This window comes from Mustela nigripes, chromosome 4, assembly GCF_022355385.1.
Source record: "Mustela nigripes isolate SB6536 chromosome 4, MUSNIG.SB6536, whole genome shotgun sequence".
In the NCBI taxonomy this organism is placed as follows: domain Eukaryota; kingdom Metazoa; phylum Chordata; class Mammalia; order Carnivora; family Mustelidae; genus Mustela; species Mustela nigripes.
The window spans coordinates 103,363,315-103,377,057 of NC_081560.1; positions in this window are offsets into that span (position 1 = coordinate 103,363,315).

The following is a 13,743-nucleotide window of genomic DNA, read 5'->3' on the forward strand; positions in this document are numbered from 1 at the left end:
TTTCAGAAAGTCAATGTCACTTCATAGATTTTTTTTAAATTAACTGTAGAAAAATAAAATAGTGAGAAACCAAACATAACTAAAAGGTGGTTTAGCTCTTCTTGAGATAGTCATACTAAATTGGTGTACTAGAACACTAGGCTGTATGTAGGCAAATCATTAACGTTGTTCCTGAGTAGATATACTTACTACATCTTGAGGTCCACCCTTTCTTATGCAGAAATAGAACATGTACACCATGGGAGTGGACTCTAAATGTAAGACGGAGTAAGTTGGTACTTGCTTCCTCACTCTTAACCATTGACCAGGAAATCATTCAGGGTGAGGAAAGTGGCATGGTGAGGGAAGTTTCAAATTTGCATGAAAAACTTAGAGGGCCTTTTGGTCTGCTGCTTATTTGGTAGTGGCACTAATAATGGAATCCATGAAAATAGTTTGGGGAACCAAGTCCTAGTTCACAGTGCACTAGCAGGAATGTCCAAGTCAGTGGGAAAAGCAGGATGCTTGAAAGATAGCTGATACCCGTTTGTGGCACCTATTCATCTCAAGTGTGTGCGCCATCTTGTTTAAGCCCTTTAAAAGAGTGCTCAACACAGTGGGTGTAAGATGGAGTTTGATTAGTGGCTATAATAATTGGTAGCAGAGCAAAACAAAATTCTATATGACAATATTTTAATGGGGTGTGTTCGTTAAAATTAAATTATTGGGTTGTCAAACATCTCCAAACTTCCACATTTCATTAAACTTAAGTGGCCTTGAAATAGAATGATAAATTGCTGCTATCTTTAATAATCTTGGAAGATATGCAGGCTTGTAAACAACCGCACTTTTCTTGTAGCAGCAAGAGGCCAAAAGAAAAAGCTTTCGACTTCAACCATATTGGGTTCCTCACAGTAGGTTTTCCTTAAAACAGGGTGGCTATCTGATCTTAGCATCTCTCTACTCTTTCTCTAAGGTTAATCTTTAGGCTCTTAAAAATCTACTCATACCAATCTTAAAAACTCTGAAAAGTATTTGTCCCCAAGTATTTTTTAAGAATGATAAATATTTGATAGTTTAGATTCTTCCTTCTTTCTCTCTTTCTCTCTCTCCTTTTTTCCTTCCCTCCCTCCCTCTCTCCTTCCCTCCCTCCCTTTCTTTCTCTTTCTCTTTTTCTTTCTTTCATTTTTTTTTTCAAAAAAGCATGGCAAATTCCACAACACTGAGTTGGGATTTTCTTATCCCTAAAGACCAATCAATTTCATAGATATTTAAGATTGATTCCACACTCTTTTCAAGGAGAATGCCTGCATTCTCCTCTAAGGAAGAGCAAGTAAATTTTGTTTTTCACCCCCGTGGGATTGGACCTCAAGAAGGAACTCTAAAAAAACAGAGAACACAAATGCCTCGGTTGTATTAAGCTTAGATTCAAATTATTATGTTCACTTGAAAAAAAATGATTTCCTGGGGGCCTTTTGGCAACTTCCCTTTTCAATGTAGAGAATAACTTAGTCACCCTGAAACCCTACACAATAAATTGAAACTTGTAGATGTGGGCAGAAGGTTTGGGGGTGGACATTGTGTGTGTTTAAATTAAACCCTTTATCACTGAGAAGCTGTTGTATGGGTCAGAGAAAATGAATGCTTAGAAGTTGTTCACATCTTCAAGGGCAGAAGCAAACCACATGTCTCAGCTACATTATTTATTTTTTATGCATAAAGTGAATCATTTCTTCTGTATTAATTTTCAATGGGTTTTACCCTCTATTTAAATGCTTTGAAAAACAGTGCATTGACAATGGGTTGATATTTTTCTTTAAAAGAAAAATAGAATTACGAAAGCCAAGAGAATCTGAAGCCTGTTTTGTTTTAAAACTTTTTATGTTCTGTGGTTGATGTTGTTTGTTTGTTTGTTTTTATTTTTTTATTTTTATTATTATTATTTTATTATTATTTTTTTTGGCATACTACATGCAGTTCTTTAACCAATGTCTGTTTGGCTAATGTAATTAAAGTTGTTAATTTATATGAGTGCATTTCAACGATGTCAATGGTTTCTTAATATTTATTGTGTAGAAGTACTGGTAATTTTTTTATTTACAATATGTTTAAAGAGATAACAGTTTGATATGTTTTCATGTGTTTATAGCAGAAGTTATTTATTTCTATGGCATTCCAGCCGATACTTTGGTGTTTGCGAGGCATGCAGTCAATATTTTGTACAGTTAGCAGACAGTATTCAGCAACGCCTGATAGCTTCTTTGGCCTTATGTTAAATAAAAAAACCTGTTTGGGATTTATTTTTTTATTTTTATTTTTATTTTATGTCTTACCGGTTTTCCAGGATCAACTTTACACACATTATTGCCACACCCTTTGCTGGGTGAGAATTTCGTTTCTCCTGTAATTATTGGGGCAAGTATGAGAAGCCGACTGAATGGGAGAGAGGGGACAAAAGCTGGAAGGAGAGAACTGGAGAGAGGAAAGGAATAAATGTTGCTGTGGCAAGGCTTTGTAATGGGCTGCAGATGCTTGGACCAGTAGTTCTATTGTATTCATTTTGTTAATTTCCCATTTCTCAAGCTGTAGTAGCAAGTAACATGAAATGAAGTAACGGCCTTGCTTCCCTCTCTCCTTCCCGCCTTCCTGCTTTTCCTCCCTTCTTCTGTCATTCCCTCCCTACTTCCCTTCCTCTCTCTCTCCTTCTCTCCTTCTGCCCCCCCCCCTCCACCTTTCTTCCTCCTTTCCCTTCTGGCTAGAAAATTGGAATTGCAGGGAACAACTAGGGCTAGACAAAAATATAACTTAGGAAAGAAAAGAACCGGGACCAAGAGGACCTATATGGCATCAGGAAGTCCAGTCAAGCATGAATGGACTGTTCGTCTTTTCTTCTGTAGGTTTTGCTGTAGTATTTGTGTCCACTGAAGGGGTTATATGGAGACAGTAACAACTCTAAATGCCCATGTGAACCAAGCAAGTCCCCATGTGACCACCCAGTAGATGTTTTCCCTGTTTTTACGAATCAATCGGAGGCATCAAGTAACATTAATTGGAAAGAGGGTTCCAAGCCAGGTCAAGTTTGAAGTTTATTATTATTATTAGTCTATATTCAAGTTTAAAGTTTCCTACTTTTTTTTAAGATTTTATTTATTTATCTGACAGACAGAGATCACAGGTAGGCAGAGAGGCAGGCAGAGAGAGAGGAAGGGAAGCAGGCTTCCTGCTGAGCAGAGAGCCTGATGTGGGCCTCGATCCCAGGACCCTGGGATCATGACCCGAGCTGAAAGAAGAGGCTTTAACCCACTGAGCCACTCAGGTGCCCCTAAAGTTTACTATTATTATTATTAGTATTAATTATTTTGCTGCTCCATACTCCAGTTTTGCTGTTGGATTCCTTATGTACTGAGAAAAAAAAAAAAGAGTGTGTCAAGTGGAGGTGGAGTGTTGAAGACACTTCTGACTTCTTACAACAGACACTTTGTACCCACCAGACCGTTTACTTATCTCCAAGCAAAATGCCAAATTCATACAAAACCCTTTTTATTTATTTTAGATAGGAAAGCTACATTTTCTGAAAATTAAAAAATAAGAATTATTAGAGTTTTACTTCAAATTTATGAATATGTCTTATTTTTCTATTCTTTTGCTGGATGAAACCTTTGACCCCAAGTATTTTACTTTATGGGCCCCATGATAGTAGCGTGTGTGCACGTGTGTTGGCCTTCAAGTCCCACCAAGTTTAATAATGAATCCACATTAAGAACTAAGTAAAAACCCCAATGAATTACAAATGAGTAATGTTATTAGGAAATTTATATGGATGCTGTTTTAAATTAAGGCAAAAATGAAAGAAAGCAAAAGTCAGGTATAAAAAAATATATAAATGTGTGTGTGTATATATATATATATCTCACATCTAACATATGTGATGAAGATTCATATACATGGGGCATAGAAAGAGAGAGGCTTTGTCATCATGTAAAGGAAACATCTAAATCCATTTCCTGTAGCGGTTTGATGCTTGCTCAGAAAACAGCTGTCTGTGGAGGTGTCCAAAGCAAAGGGAACAGAGCGCTGCATTAATTCCTTCTTGCATCAAATATGGTGTCAGCTCCTTTGAAAGAGTTCTGTTGTTTCTGCCTTGATCCAATGTTAAGTCTTCTCTTTGGTCCATGAAAAGGCAAGCTTCTTTAGAAATTCTCCATTACATCCTTTGAGGTTTTCTTTAATTGTCATGTAATTAACAGTAAGAAAAAAAGGGAGGCAAATTGTTTATCCACAGACCAAAAAACCACAAAGCTGTTTCAGGACTTTTTCAAATCAACAATTGCCCCGCTTGCCTGTGTGCACTTTGAGAAGAGCCTGAAATCCTAGGGGTCCGATAAGTCACTAGGGGGACACCAGAGAAGTCCCTTTCTCACAGAAAACTGGGCCATGAAAATCCAAAAGTGGTTTTGAGAGATACTAGGCCAATTGGTGGAATAAAAGTGATGAGGAATCTTCCTTTTTAAAAACTGATTTCTGCTAAGGAAGGAGTCAGGAAGGAGTCAGAGAAGTACTGAAAGATGGTCCGGTCACAGTCAGAAAAGAACATTGAAAAAAAAAAAAATAGCCACCCAGGGCAAGAGTTAATATGCTGCTGTAATTCCTACTGTCATGGTGGTGGCAGTGCCTGGATCATTGTTACGTGGGGACACAATGTTCTAAGACAAATATTATAACGTGGCAACAAAGATCCCATCAAATATATACGCCTTTCATTAATGAAGTTGTTCCGACACAGTTGAGCATCACAGCCTGGGTTGTTTGAAAAGCTTGCTACTCACATGGGATAAAGGCAGTCATTATGGGGGAACTCATCCATTGTGAAATAAAGAAAGAAAGAAAAAAAGAAAAAAAGAAAAAAAAAAAGACAAACACTGCTAATCTATGCCAGAAACTGCAGGCCTAAGGCAGGGGGATGACAAAGCATTGCCCTTCAAAGTGCTTATTGTGTGAGGACTTCCAAGCACTTTGAAGACAATCATCAAATCCTTCTAAATGGAACCAGGGAGGCTTCCTGCCATTGATCTCAACAACAAATGTTTGTGTTTCATGGTCAATTTATTTATCCCTCAAAGACTCGAAGTAAAATTGTCATTAAACAGGATATTTTTAAAGATAAAACTAATTTTCCATCTGAGTAATCATAACCTAAACAATTTGCCAATGAGATGAAATGGTTTGAAATGGTACTGCCATGATATATTTAGTAGCTTTTATTATTCCAAGTATGACGGGGTTCGTAATTCTGAAATCAACTAACCCTCGCGTTCTCAGAGTAGTGAGTTTTTACTCATCTCTGTAAGATCATGGACCAGCCCTTCTTGCTATGAAGTTACTACTAATGGCCTCAGATTGAAAACATGGAACAAGCAAATACAACCCTTGCTTTTGGGGCTAGGGATTATAGGATTTGAATTACATCAAAAATTCTAGATCATTGGGTTGCATCAGTCATTCATTTAGCCACTTTATAAAAGCACTCAGAGGACTTAAGAGATTTTTTTTTTTTTTCTGAACTTCATACTGCTTTGTAAGTAGTATGCTCCTGTGATTCCTTGAAAGAGGAGTGAATGGCAGATGCTAGATGGTCCCATCAAGTGTCCAGCAAGCCTAAATATCAATGGGTATGGAGAGGCAATACAAGCATGCCAATATCTGTGGCCACTCTAGCTCAATCCTCAATCCTGTAGACCAGGCTTTATAGGGTGATGGTGAACAGCTTTTATCTTTAGGCTTTAAATGTTTCACAAAACAGAAAATGAAATTGTAACCCATTTTATATTGAACAAGTGTCCAGTTAAAATTCTAACTAGATCCACCCATCATCGAGGAAACTGACTTTCAAAGTAGTCAGCCTAGAATTAGGAATATATGGATTAAACCCTGGAAGTAAATTCTGTGAAAAAGAAATCACTATTAAAAAACAAACAAACAAACCCACAAAACAAGCAACAACAACAGCAACAACACCTTTCAGATGGTCAGAACCTGGAGAAAGTAGGTGACACACGTGGGAGGTGAGGCCGACGTCAGATAATTCTCTCCAGCTTTAGTTGTGACTTACTTAGCGGGAGTAAACTGATGAGTGCATGTGCCGGCCTTGAAGAATCAAATTGCTTGAGGTTTTTGTTTTTGTTTTTTGTTTTGTTTTTCCTGAGAGAGGAGAAGGGGCCCTGGAAAAATAGGGTGAAGAACGTCTCACCCTCCACCTGTCAGACTTCAGAGACTTGGGTCTAGACCAGTGGAGAGAGGTGGCTGGGGCAGAAATGGAAGGACCCTTAACATCAAGGACCCTGTGGTTCCCAAATAACAAATATAATACTATATGGCAGAAAGAACCATTTTCCCTGATCATATGTTGAGGGTAGCACCATGGCTGCTGCAAAGAAAATGGGTCAACAGTTGGGGGGGCCATGAGACAAAAGACCTTCAGCGGATTTGAGCATTTTTGCAGTGGCCTCTAGAAGCAGTGGCCAAGTGATGGATCCCCATTAAAGGTGTGGAACATGGGCACACCCGAGTTTTCCCAGGCACAACTGGAAAAAGTGTAAAAATGGACTATGTGGTCAACTAAGTTCCATCTTGGATCTTGTGGAGGTGGATGTGACTTTAAACTGTATGAATAGGGCTCATTGTTATAACCCTGTCTCCTTGTTTTCACATTAGATTTACTATGAAGGTGATTTTAGTAAGTATATGAACTCAGTTCTGAGAAAAGTCAACTTGGTTTCTCATGAATGGTTAAGGTACAGCATTAACCCTACTGGAAGTTGTGTATGCATGAAGAAACCAAAGATGAGTTGGTCGTAGAGTGAATGCTAAGCATTTTTGGTCTGGCCAGTCCTTGAATTTGGTGACCTTGAACTAGGTGCTTTGATTTAGATTTATTCCTCTGGAGGGTAGAGCCAGTGTTCCTAGGAGGGTATGTCCCTGGAGTGCTGTGAGAGTGAGCTCAAGTGGAAGTGCTTGAGGGACTGAAGAATCAACATAATGATGAAGATAGGCTTCCCATTTTTTTAAGCCATAAACACAATCACCCAGGCCACTAATTTGTTTTTAACATTAATCTTTTTTAATTCCGTAATTCATTTTTTGATTACCATTATACACACAGTCTGTGTGAATACAGTTTTTTAAAAATGATAGTGACCATGTAACACAACCTTGGTCAAGAGTACTTTTTTAAACTTTGAAGGTTACTCCTCCAAAAAATTTTCAAGTAGAGCCGATCCCAAAGTATCTACACATTTGCCATCTCACTCCAATGTACGGTCATTGGAAATGCATTTATTGCAGGTTATCAATATCCAGAGACCCACAACAGAAAACTCCTCTATTTGAAAAGTCAGAAGAGCCCCTCTGGCCCATTGGGAGCATATGTGCCATTAGGACAAGTGAAGCTGAGTTAATGGTCTGTAGAGGAATTGCTGGAAGATGTTTCTAATCATTATAGTTATGCCTGCCCTGTGATATTCAGCTTCTGAGTTTTAATCTTTCATTTTGTAGCCTATGAATTAAATATTTAAATTACATGAATCTTACAATATAGTGAAGAGAATAGCTTCTAGGGTAGGTAGCACAAACTTTAGGTCAGCTACATAGTGGCACTGTGACACTAGCAAATTATTTAAATCCAAAAACTATGTTTCCTTCTCTTCTTTAAATTTAGGATAAAAATAATATCTACTGATAGGATTTTTTGGAAAAATTCGAAAGTGAAAAGATATAAATGGCAGAGCTCAGTGTCTGACATGCTGAGTTACCACTGACACCTGCTAGAAATATCCAATTATATTTTTATGGCCCTACTCTCCAGAATTATTGGAAACACTTCTTTCTTTGGACCCACTTGACCCATGCATTATAGGACTCAAGTTATGTCTTGAGTAGATGTTTTGAGTAGATAACTATGTTATAAGTAGATGTTGTAGCTTGCTCTCTATGAGATTAATCAGGGAGGGTTCTTGTTTTTGATGGAAACAGCTTTTTTGGGGTGACTGGGTGGCTCAGGGGGTTAAGCCTCTGCCTTTGGCTCAGGTCATGATCTCAGGATCCGTTTTTTGGGGTCGAGTCCCACATCGGGCACTGTGCTCAGCAGGAAGCCTGCTTCCCCCCCCCCCTCTCTGCCTGCCTTTCTGCCTACTTGAAATCTCTCTCTCTCTCTATGTCAAATAAATAAATAAATAAATAAATAAATAAATAAATAAATAAAATCTTAAAAAAAAAAAAAGGAACGAAAGAAACAACTTTCTTACATAATCCGGTTATCGCCAGCCTTTTCAGCCTAGTCCAGCTCTTGAGCTAACAAATTCTATTAGTCTACTGTGTAAACTAAAGAAGTATCTAACTTATTTGAATTGATGGAAACTGAATTGTCCCATATAAAGAAATTTTTCCTAATTGAAAAAGAATCTTTTAAGCACGGAAAAAGAAATTAATGTATGCGTGACTATAAGAAATAGAAATATGATGAAGCAGGTTGAAATAATAAAGATATCTGTTGTTCATGTAATTTGGAACCAAGGTTCTGGACCCATTATAATCATGACACCAGCTCTACTTCTTTAAAATTCTCTGATCATTCCTCTCATTTGGACTTTGTCCTCAGGCTCATGATCTCTACAAAACCCTTGGCAAAAACCTAGGTATTATTCATCTTCATTTGCACCCAGCATACACGGATTCCCATGGTTTTCTCTTAAAAACAGTGAGAACCCTTCACAGAGAGAGTGAATCTTTCCTAGTGACTTTCTGGCTCAAGTTGGCCCAGGCCAATCACAAGGACAGAAAACCATGATTGACTAAAGCAAATCAGAGCCAACTTCCTGGGGAGGGGGGGGTCTGTTCCCTAAATCACACTGTTGCTAGATACCTGGGATTAGGTAGGGTGAAAGGTGAAGAGAGAAATACTACAAGTATCAAACTCGTATTTCAGTATTCTTAAGGGAAATCTTTATACAGTGTTCCCACTTTCTACATCCTTAAATGGACAATACTGGTCATAATTTAGGCTTTTTGGGGTGGGGGTGGGAATGATGATACAAGGACTATTATTCAGTAATAATCTTAGTAGCTACTGTTTTGGGGGGGCAAAGCTGTTTGCACCTAAAGAGTTCCTGGCTCTTTTTGAATTTTATTACTGCTCTTCGGAATACTTTGTCCCCTCAGTTGTTGTGGTGTTAATAACTTAAGTTCTTGTTATAGATAATAATTCTCTTCCCAACTTTACTTTGCGATGATGGGAAGTAACACAGAAAATCTCGTAATGGATCTCACAGAACTGACTCTCGGATTGATGGATGATTTCCATTTCCTGCATAAAATATGTTGTGTGATGCTTTCAGAATATCACATACATATACCTAATGGGTCACTCTGTACAATACCTGTGCAATTTTGCTCTCACTGGTTGAGTTTTGTGGTTACTAAGTCTCGGTTGTGTTTGTTCCCAAATCTTTATGTGACAGTTGTATTTGTGATTATGTTGCATAAAAACCTGAAACGTGAGTAAAGCAAAACACAAAGAAGCAAAGTAACAAGGTGATGGTTTCTAAAGAGTTAAGGGGAAAAAAAAAAATCCCTAAAAACATTGGTGGCTAAATTAGCCATGGAAGAGATGATTGCAAAAGAGTGAAGAAAAATGACAAAATATAGAAAGAGTCTACATTCATAAAATTTTGCAGGGGTCTTTAAACTCTTGTTTTACCTTAAAGAATCCAAAACTGGCCATGGTAGAAGATGCATTATTCATGTGATTCCTACAGGAAAACGACAACAACCTTCAATCAGCAGATCCACTCTCAAAGAAAGGGCCATGGCCTTGTATCTACAGCTTGGTGAATGAATGCACATTGACACATTTTAAGTTAAAACCAAATGTTAAAACAATTCATCCTCTTGTATAATTCACCCTGTTTAACCAGCTGCTTCTATTAACCAACCACCTCCACATTAAGCAAGAAGGATTTATGGTCTATTGGAAGGATAAAAGGGTGGACGGGTGTGCATGTGCGTGGCAGGGAAGACTGTTGTTGGGTTAGAGGCATTCAGAAGGCTAAGACCTCATTCAGAGAAAGACAATTTCTAAAGTGAGTCAAAGATCATATAACTGTGCATTGTTTAGCACATTAGAACAGTGACTCAAAAACACAAAGCCAAAGTGTAAAAAGCCTTTATCTTTGGGATGTGGGACTGTTGCGGTGTGGGGAATGCATATAAGGGTTTTTTTTTTTTTTTTGTATTATATGCATGTTACTTCTAATTTTTTTAATGGGGTGCCAGCTTTACTCTTACAAATATAAAAATATTAACCAGTCCTGATTTTGTTGGTGTAGCAGTCAGCTTTAAAATAGGCCCCAGTGAACCTTGCTTCCTGGTATTCACACACTGGTGTGATCCCACATTCCACATTTTCTCAGGGTTGACCTGTGTGACCAATAGGGTGCTGCAGACGTGATGGTGTGTCACATCTGAGATGAGTTATAAAAGAGCGTTTGGTTTTTGTCTCTATTTCTGCCTCTTTCTTATCACACACTCCCTGGGAAGCTGGCTGCTTTGTCATGAGAAGCCCTATGGAGAAGCACACGTGATGAGGAACTCAAACCTCCTGCCAAATTCTTTAAGTCTTACTTCTTATTTATAATTTTTAGAGAACTGTACCTTCTTTTGAGTTATTGTGGAATTTAGACATAAAGTAGATAAAGTTTGGGATAAGAAATCAACCCTAAATCATAGCTGACCCTAGTGTTATTGATGTATTGACCAAAGTCATTCATCTTGTATGTGGCAGAGAGAGGATTCCAGAACAGATCAGTCTGCATCCCAAACCCATTGCCTGCCCACTGTCCACTCAAGTGCACAGATGTCCATGAGAAATTTGAGTCAATTTTCCTACTTTTTTGTTGTATATTTGTGTAGATTATAGGAATCTCTGTAATTCTCCTCCAGTGACCCTTGCAGGATCTTCAGCTGAGTCAAAGGGATGCATGCCAACATACGGCAAAGTACTGGAGGCAGGCTGCACGGAATGGCATATTTACGTGAAGTGTTAGAGAAAAGGAAAAGTAAATATGGGGCATATAGACTCTGATTGAAGGGAAAAGTGGAGGCACCATGCTGGAAAGGCAGAAGAGGTAGGTCACAGGGGCAGAAGGATGGTTGCAAGGAGAGAGAAGCCAGGTGAGTGCAGGAATGCAGGGTTGCTTGAGCAGTAGGGACAGAGATCTTGATGAACATCACTAGGAGAAAGACTAACCATGAACTTCATGTGGATATGAACTCAGAGTCAGGAGGCTGCATTGTGGCCAGTCAGGACCAGGAAAGTTGTTAAAATGGAGCCAAAAACACGTGGCAAGTTTGGTAGGAAGTTGGAGGAGCTCCTCTTAGTTGGGAGGTGGATATGAGGTGAGTCCAGCAAGATGGTGGGGGCCCCAAGAATGAGAGATTGAGAGAAAGCCTGAATGCAGTGGAAGGATATGATAGTCAGGGCATCTAGAGGAGCTGTTAGAAGATTATACTTGGTCTTGTGAGTTGACTCTCAGGAAACTGGTTGTTCCATTTCAGTTTTACATATCCCTTAAAATGTGGCACAAACTGGTTGAGCACCTAAATTAATAGATGAGCTGAATGGAATGAGATGCACATGATTTGGGGCAGAGACATCTGACATCAGCAGTATAGAATTTAAGAGAGACCATTTTTCCTTCCATTTGTGAAGTCACCAGCCACAGGTAACTCTGATGTTCTGATGGTAAGAGGACAACCCAAGTGTAGGACAGCTGTACCTACTGGAGAAAGTCCTCTCTGGGAGGGTTTGGCAGGAGCTATGACAGGGAAACATCTTGATAAGGTGTGAAGAAAGAAGAAAAGCAGACATTCTCATAAGCCCAAGTGAGAAGCAGAAATGACATGCAAGAAATATTGTATTGACTCTAGAGAATGAGCCTCCTGATGGCAGGAGCTCTGGTTTATAGAGCTCTGGCCCTAACACCAACAAAGGTCTGACACAGAAAGCAGAATAAATATTTAAAAGAAAGAACAAATGAATGAATGAATGAATGAATGAATGAACAAGTGGCACATCTTATGAATCTGTGAAATATGAAGTTGGATTGTTGGGTCTGCATACCTGAGAGAGGTTTTGGCTCCATGTGGACATGGGAGTAATTAAATCAAGGATTCGGACACATTTCCAAGGAGAGATTGAAGGATGAGGGACCTGCAGAAACATAAAAATTCAAGGAATTGGAGTTTTCATGGAAGCTCAAGGATGTGTCTTACAAGCGGTAAGAATCTAGGGAAGAATGTTAGAGAGATCATGTGTAGAAGAAGGGAGTGCTCTAAAGAAACAATGACACAAAAATAAAAAGACCAAGGAAGATATTGACTGAAAAATATCTGTTGGATTCAGCAACAAGGAGGTTGTCTGCAACTTTTGGGAGAGCCATTTCACTGGGGTAGTGAAGGCAGAAGTCAGATTATTCTGACTCAAGAAGTTAACGGAAAATGAGTTTGTATATCAATTTGTGGACAGTTGGCATGTCTACTGTGATGTGTCTTCCAATCCATGAACACAATACATCTCCCCATTTATTTAGATCCCCTTTGATTTCTTTCAGCATAAAAGTCCTATGCAGGTTTTGTTATGTTTATACCTAAGTATTTCATTTTTTGAGTGACTGTAAATGGTTTCATCTTTTTAATTTCATTTTCCACATATTCATTGACACTCTGTGTGGGGGGGGTGGCTTTGTTACTGCTGGGCAATGGTGACAGTCCTTGGCTTCCACTAGGCTTCTGGGGCCACCATCCCTGGCAGGAAGGCAGAGGAGAGGGGTGCCTCATAACTGCCAGGTGTTCTCAGATACCACAAGCCTGACTGGAGCTCATTATCGGTTGGTGGGGATCAAGGATATTGGGGCACTTTGTTATAGCCTCATGCAAGGACAAGCCTGGGCTCCCCACTTGGCCTTAGATAGTGTGGGTTGGGACCAGGCTACAGTTTTTTTCTGTGGCGCTCTGCTGGAAGCAGCAGAACTGTCATTGTCTAAAATTAGTTTTCTGACTTGCCAGGCTGCTCCTGTCCTGGTCTTTTGATTGAAGGAGAGGCTTGGTTGGGCTCCTCTATCTGCATCTGTTGCTGTTTCCAGGTTGTAACTTCTTGAACTCCAAGTCTGAGATAGAAGAGAAAGAAGAAAACCCAGGAAACTGCCTACCATATTGGTCCTCTCATCCTGAGGTCCTTTGAGATCTACCTGCCTCCTTTCCACCTCCAAGAACTTTCTTAGTTTGTTTTATATATAGCGTCCAGGCTTTTCACTTTACTTACTAGTAGGAATAGAAAAAGGTATGTCTATCTCATCTTTCCAGAAGTGAATTCTGCTCCCCAAATGGTGTTTTAAATTCTTGTCTTTTCTCCCAAATCTAGATTGTTCAACTAGACAATCCACTGAGCTCAAGGCAGGTGACTTTGCCTTTCTGAATGTTCACTGGGGGAGGGGGGTCCCACAAGAAACTTAAATCCAACATGAATATGTGGGCTCCCTCCTCTGTTCTTCAACACCCCTCCCTTCACTCTGTCACCACCATATGGCCATCCAAGCCAGAAACCAGAAGCTAATCATCCTCGTGCCTTTCTTTCCTCATCTACCATGTCTTGCCATCCAAATACTTAACACCCCGCCTGCCTTTCTCACCCATTACCTCTATGGATGTCTCTTT